Raw genomic sequence first — 7410 nt, forward strand, 5'->3', positions numbered from 1 at the left:
TGGCTTTGGCCGCTGTTGGAAGACAGGATACTGGGCTAGATGGACCTTTGGTCTGATGCAGTATGACTGTCTTATGTATCGCTACCCAGTTCCCAAACTCAGGTAGAGCTCAACTGCAGATTTGCAGCAGGTGGAAGTAACCCACTTAGGCTTAGTTGGCATTTCTCAAAATGATGGCCAAATGCAAGCTCAATGAGCAGAGGGAAGCGGAACACACTAGACCTGTTCTGTTGGTTCAATGCCATGCACACTCCTAACTTTCTTCTCTGGGTGCTCCATGGGGTTTGGTCTCCACAGTTCTGAAAGGCATGAATTAATGTTGGGGCTGTGGGGATGGCTGCTCTTTATAGCAGTGGCTTTCAACCTTTCAAGACTACTGTACGCCTTTCAGGAGTCTGATTTGTCCTGCATTCCCCAAGTTTCACCTCACTTAAAAACTACTTGCTTACAAAATCAGACATAAAAATCCAAGGGTCACAGCCACACTGTTACTGACACATTGCTTATTGTGTCATTTTACTACATAATTATAAAATCACTTGGAATATAAATATTGTGCTTACATTTCAGTGTATAGCATACAGAGCAGAATAAACAAGTGAGTATCTGTATGAAATTTTAGTTTGTACTGACGTCATTAGCGCTTTTTATGTGGCCTGTTGTAAAACTAGGCAAATATCTAGATGAGTTGATGTATCCCCTGGAAGACCTCTGCATACCCCCAGGGGTATATGTGCCCCTGGTTGAGAACCACTGCTTTATAGCATCATTTCTCCTACTGAACTCATGGGCAATCCTGTTGAGTGTAGATGAGCTCCATGAGTCAGTAAGTAGAGGATGCATTCTGGCATCAGGGTTCTGATGTGGTTCAGTGGAGCATTTGTTTTCAGACAGGCATATTGTTAGTAGTCAGAAATATTTTAGCTTTGGACTTTAGAAAACTGCAGTCTGCATATCCAAGAAACTTGCCCAGCGTTGTTGGAGTCATAGGAACAAAAGGACTATCGTGAATTAGTAACAGATGCTTTCTAATACTGGTTTTTGAGGGAACATGACTAGAATTATTTCTGAGCAGTGGTGTAGTGGTAAAAAAGGGGCTAAACACCTAAAATAACTCAATATTCTGCAAAAGAGAAGTGGGTAAACTCCATTTACCCTCAACTACACTACTGTTTCTGACTCTGCGCCTCCTCAACTGACCAAACTCAATGTATTCAGAGGTTCTATGATCATTTTTGTACTTCCTCCAAAAGTAGTATTAAGTAGCAATAAAATTCAGAGCTACAAAGGCGTGAACAAATAATATTTAGTCCCAGCAATTCCAAGGCAGTAGCAACAGATGCTCTCAAAGAGTTTTAGTTAAGTATCATACTGGTGAGATACAATAACTGTGCAGAAATGAGCCAGCCCGCACTAACGCCTTGTATCCAGACTTAGGTGGCTGGTCCTACTTCAAAGTGAGACAAACCAAACCAGAGACTCAAACACCTCTGAACTTCAGAAAAGTCAGAAAGCCAGATGTGATGGCTACAACCTCCATGGCCTTAATATCCTGCTGCTGCTGTGGAGGGAAACCTGGAAGATCCAGGTAATGCCAGATCCTCGGCTTCTGCCTCCTTCCCTCCCACGGACGCTGTTCCATCAAACTGTAGCCTCCACCTCCCCCTACATACCAACACACAAGGGGAATTGTACAGCTGTGCTGCATTAATGGTGCACAAACCCAACATGTCCCTGCTCCAACTTCTGCCACTCCCGCTGGAGAAGCTGCTCCTGATCTGTAGAGCCCTGCAAATCTGTGGATATTCATTTTAGATCTGTGGATATCTGCATCCGCATATCCGTGGCCCATATGCAGATACAAACTTTGTATCCACGCAGGAGTCTACTGATTCGTTGCCCTTGGAAGCAGGAATTGTTCTATAGTGTAGTACGCCGTATTTTTAACCTGCATTTATACTAAATATGTTTGAAGAGAAAAAAATGGTTCGCTTTGTATTTTTTACCTTTTTTCTCGATATGACAGAGCCTGAGCTGGTGTAAATTTGTGTAGCATCATTCAAATCAATGGAGATAACGGATTCCCACCAGCTGAGGGCCTGGCTTAAACATATATGAATTGATCAAATCTAACTAGAAAGTGTGTCCTTTATGATTCTTTTTTGGGAATTATTTGTATTTAAGTCTGTGGCTGGCCAATTAAAAAAAAAAAGTGCCCTATATGCGTGACTGATGGGGAAAACTATTGTTGTTCTACAGCTTGAGTATTTCAGGCACTGTCACCGTGGTTGGTAAACCACAGGTTTCACCCATCTGGAAACACAAGAGCTATTACCTCAAGCAGTTTCTATCTCTTTGAGCACCATCACAGTACATTACAGAAAAAGCCACATAGGATCAACCTTTCAGATGTATTAAAAGGGAATTTGAAGCTAGTCACAGGGGTCGGCAGCCTTTCAGAAGTGGGGCGCAGAGTCTTCATTTATTCGCTCTAATTTAAGGTTTCGCGTGCCAGTAATAATTTTAATGTTTTTAGAAGGTCTCTTTCTATAAGTCTATAATATATAACTAAACTATGTAAAGTAAATAAGGTTTTTAAAATGTTTAAGAAGCTTCATTTAAAATTAAATTAAAATGCAGAGCCCCCCGGACCGGTGGCCAGGACCCGGGCAGTGTGAGTGCCACTGAAAATCAGCTTGCGTGCCACCTTCAGCAGGCGTGCCATAGGTTGCCTACCCCGATCTAGTGAAACAATGCTCTGTTACCCAATGGATACACCTCATCTGAAGTTTCCTCCTAAGGGCCAGATTCAGCACCAGTGTCACACTCTGCAAATAATCCCACTGAAATCAATGCAACAACCTGAGGAGTAAGATACTATTCAGTGTGAATAATAGTGACAGTATCTGGCCCTAAATGAACACGCCTCCTGATTCACGTCAGATAGATGAACGGAAACATCTTCTCCTGCATCATGCTTGGGAGGCGGTGACAGGGCTTTGTTCTTAATTAATTAAATATTTAACCAAATGCTCACCTGCGTTACATTTCTTTAAGCAAATATTAAGTTTATGAATTTGACAAATGTATACATGCAATAAATTTGTCCTACTGCTTGACAGTAAGCAATTTATATACGTTAGAGTGACTCAAATATTTGCAACTTGGCTTATTTCTTGGTCAAAGTAAATTATCACAGTTTTGAATGCAGCATCTCAGGCATTAATCAGTTCTGAGGTCTGGCCATATAAATAAACTGGAGGCATGGCGAGCTGCTGTTCTTTTATCCACTAAAAGGGTCTGGAATAGTTGAAGCGATTATACATTGTTGCAAAAAACTTTCTACCTGTCACTTCTGTTTAAAAGTCTGGTGACAGAGCGGAGGAGGGGGCTGCTGAAGAGGGCACTCTGGAATCTGTTTAGACTGCTGTTTAAGTAAACCTAACAGAGTGCTTTGAAATTCCTGATTCATAATATTTATTTAATTTTAAAAACTGTTTTAATAAACAAGAGATTATATTAGTATTTTATGGTTTTACTTCCTCTTCCTGTTTTATCTCCCATTTCTTGCCCCCCACCTCCGCCTACAAGCTCTGCTTGCTTTCCCTATACAAGGAAGCCCTGGACAACATAGCATGCAAGTTATTATATGTGGAATCACGTAGCATTTTCATCCATTAGCAATAACAATGAGATTTTTACTAGAGAGGCCCGAATTGAAAAATTAGGATCTGAACATCTCCACATTTGGGGATATTGAGATCTGGGATTTTTGGTTCAGCCCCAACTCTGATCAGGGCTGGATTAACCCATAGGCTAATAAGGCTATAGCCTTAGGCCCTACTGGTCAGGCAGGGGGCACGGCTGGGGCTGGGTGAGGGGGAGGGAGCTGCTGGAGCGCTCCTGCTAGCAGGAAAGGCAAAGCAGTCCCATGGCTTGGAAGGAGCTCAGCCGGCAGCATCTCCCCGCACTGCAGGAACACACTGCCAGGGATCCGGTTAACACTGGTGGCCGGACACTATACATCCGGTCACCACGGAAACCCATGCCAGCCGTGGGTGTAGTTTGAGCAGGCACTGACACCCCGATTTCTCCGGAGCTCTGCTTAGCTGCCAGGGAGGGAAGAGGCTCCCTCTGTCCCTCTCCTCAGCTGAGGCTGGCAGGCAGCTCCAGGGCACTGCCTCCTCGGTCCCAGTGCCGTCACCGTCATCTTCTGTGTGTGCTGGGTCCTGTTTCTGGACAGCTGGTGAGTGCCTGTGGGGGGGCAGGGCAAGGGGGGGCAAGGGGAAGAGGCAGTACTAGAGCGGTAGGGTGGGAAGCTTGCACAGAACCTGCACACACTCGATCCAGCTCCAGCCAGAACTATTGCCCCTCCCATGTATAAGGAACGAATTCCCACACGTCTGTAGGAGAAACAAACGAAAGATCCCATTCTGGATACCAGTACTTTAACTTTTACAGAATCTTCCATCGAGGGGCCTCAGATTTAGGATGCACTGTGTTCAATACTGCATTGCACTCTACGAACAATCAAAGACATCCAATTTTTTTCTTTGATGTATTTTTCTGTACTGGGATGCACAGGCAACCAAGTTCTTTCCTTATGCTCAGCCTACTTCCACCGGCCAACGCATCTTTGTACTTTTAACGGGTTGCAAAAGCACTGGAGGAAGCTCAACACACAATGTGGTAGGTTTCTCCCTCAAGGATTTTAAATCCACTTCTTAGCAGGCTATGGTAGAAAGACTGGCTGAATAGGCTAAAGGCCGGTTCTGCCGGTTCTCTAGCAGTTCAATCCATCATCAATCCATCTGGGATTGTTTAGTCTCCAGAAGAGAAGAATGAGGGGGGATTTGATAGCAGCCTTCAACTACCTGAAGGGGGGTTCCAAAGAGGATGGAGCTCGGCTGTTCTCAGTGGTGGCAGATGACAGAACAAGGAGCAATGGTCTCAAGTTGCAGTGGGGGAGGTCCAGGTTGGATATTAGGAAACACTATTTCACTAGGAGGGTGGTGAAACACTGGAATGCGTTACCTAGGGAGGTGGTGGAGTCTCCTTCCTTGGAGGTTTTTAAGGCCCGGCTTGACAAAGCCCTGGCTGGGATGATTTAGTTGGGAATTGGTCCTGCTTTGAGCAGGGGGTTGGACTAGATGACCTCCTGAGGTCCCTTCCAACCCTGATATTCTATGATTCTATGATCATAAAAGTACCTCACATTTGATTTCTTTTGAGTTTCATTCCAAAATCTTAAAAGCTAAATAAACCTGAAGTTAGTCCTCATTTTTCAGCCCCCAACTCAAACTAACTTCTTTCCCAAGTGGAAAATGTTGGATAAGCCTGGAATGGGTGTGATTCGAGAAGGGAATGAAATCACAGCCAATTCCTGCTGACAGTTACACCCGTGTAGCCTTATTGACTTCAGGGAGAACAGATTTTTGCACAAGAATAGATTTTGGTCCCATCTGCTTTTTCACACCTGGTATAAGCAGAATCTCATTCACTTTCCTCCCCTAAACTCTGAGCACTTTAAGGGGGGAAAAAAATAAGCAAGGTCTGCTTGATTTACACATGCAAACGAAACAGGAAGCTCTCCCTTCATTCTACACCAGCCTTTTAAACAAACCCCAGGCCTGAGGTAACAAGGATGTCACTACAGCAGCCTTGGTTGGATTGTTCTTTTGAACGATACTTAGTGGTTCTTTTAAGATGCTGGTTTTCAATGAAGTCTTTTTATTCAGGGGGACAGAGAACACAACAGGGAATAGCTCTCTTTTGAGGCTTTAGATTAAGTTTGTTTAATGTTTTTACAGTGATTTTTGAAGAGCTAATATAGTACAGAAGTGCTAAATATGATGACTGGGCAACCATCTAAAGATCTGTGTCCCTTCTAGCTGTTACCTTTTTCTTACAGAAAGCTTAAAACAAACAAATGCCGGTGCACACAGAACTCATGCTTAAAAAACACCTCCTGTCAGAGCTGCTGATCACACATTCTAGAATAGACAATAATTAGTCCTGCCATGAGTGCAGGAGACCAGACTAGATGACCTCTCAAGGTCCCTTCCAGTCCTATGATTCTATTCTATGATTCTAATTGTGGAAGAGCTTGGTGACAGAATGGTCTGATGTGGTGAATCACTGGAGATTAACTACACAAACTGGATATCATCCCACAAATAATATTTGGGTTTCAATGTGTAAACAGTAACTCATTGTCCTCAGCCAGTGCAATACTGGGATGCAGCTTTCACAACAAGACAGCCTAAAATACAATGCCACCCAATGTCTTTTTCCCCACTACTACTTCCTCTACTCCAGTGGAGTTTATACCAGAGTAGTTTTCTTTTACATAATAAAAGCTGGCTGACTCCCCGACTGCAGTCAGAGTGAGATAGGGTGTATGGTATAGAGTCCAAGCTTGGGGAAAACACCTGCAGGGGTTGGCTTTGCACTGTGCCATGTGGAGAGATGAAGGGAGAAGCACAAGGTTGACAGAGGTGAGCAGGATGGGGGATATTGCAGTGTTCGTCCTCATACAGAAGAGCACTCCACTACCTAGGAGGAAGGAGGCCTAAGAGAAGGACAGTGTAGCATCCCTCGTGCTACCTCTTACTCAGAAGTATCTGTTTGGAGAATTGAGTGTCATGAGAACAGAATAAACTTGTTAATTCTATATAAATAAAAAAATATGTAAATATGTGTAGAGAAATGTTTGATGACTTCATAATTTTTTTTGCAATATGTCATTCATACTTAGGCCCTACCCTCCCATTATCCTTAGGCTCCTCATAACCTTAATCCTTCCCTGACTCTGATATTTGAAATTGGATTAGTTCAGCTCTTCAGCTTCCTGAACCTTGCTTTGATAGTAGTGACTGCTGCACTTATGTGGAAATCCGGTAATTCTTTTAGACACCTGGGCTGGGTCTCCAAAATAACCTTCTTTCACTCTCCCTCTCTCTTCTTTTAAGTGGCTAGATGGACTTGACCTCGCTCCAGATGTCAGTCATTTGTCCTGCAAGCAGATATAGCCAAGGTCCTTGACTCTTGTTATCTTGCTAAAGATAAAATGCTCTGCATTGCAATGTTGGAAATCCAGTGTTTTCTCCCTCTAACAATAATCCCCAAAATAGTCTTGCAAAACCAAGTAACTGGTCTGAGTCACAAAACCAATCTGTAAAGTGTTATGTTCTCTCCACTTATTTTTTGTTTGCTTTTTAAAGAGCCCAGGAGCTCAAGAAGAGGAAACTGATTCAGATCTCAACTATACTGATATCAATCAGGAGCGTACCTCCACTGAGTCTGGTGCACTCAAGGCGAGATTTACAGGGGTATTGAGGCTTTGAATGGGATTTTCACATGCACCCACGCAGGTTAGGTGCCTAATTCTGTGGGTTTCAATGAGAGTTA

The sequence above is a fragment of the Malaclemys terrapin genome, chromosome 5 (assembly GCF_027887155.1).
Source record: "Malaclemys terrapin pileata isolate rMalTer1 chromosome 5, rMalTer1.hap1, whole genome shotgun sequence".
NCBI lineage: Eukaryota > Metazoa > Chordata > Testudines > Emydidae > Malaclemys > Malaclemys terrapin.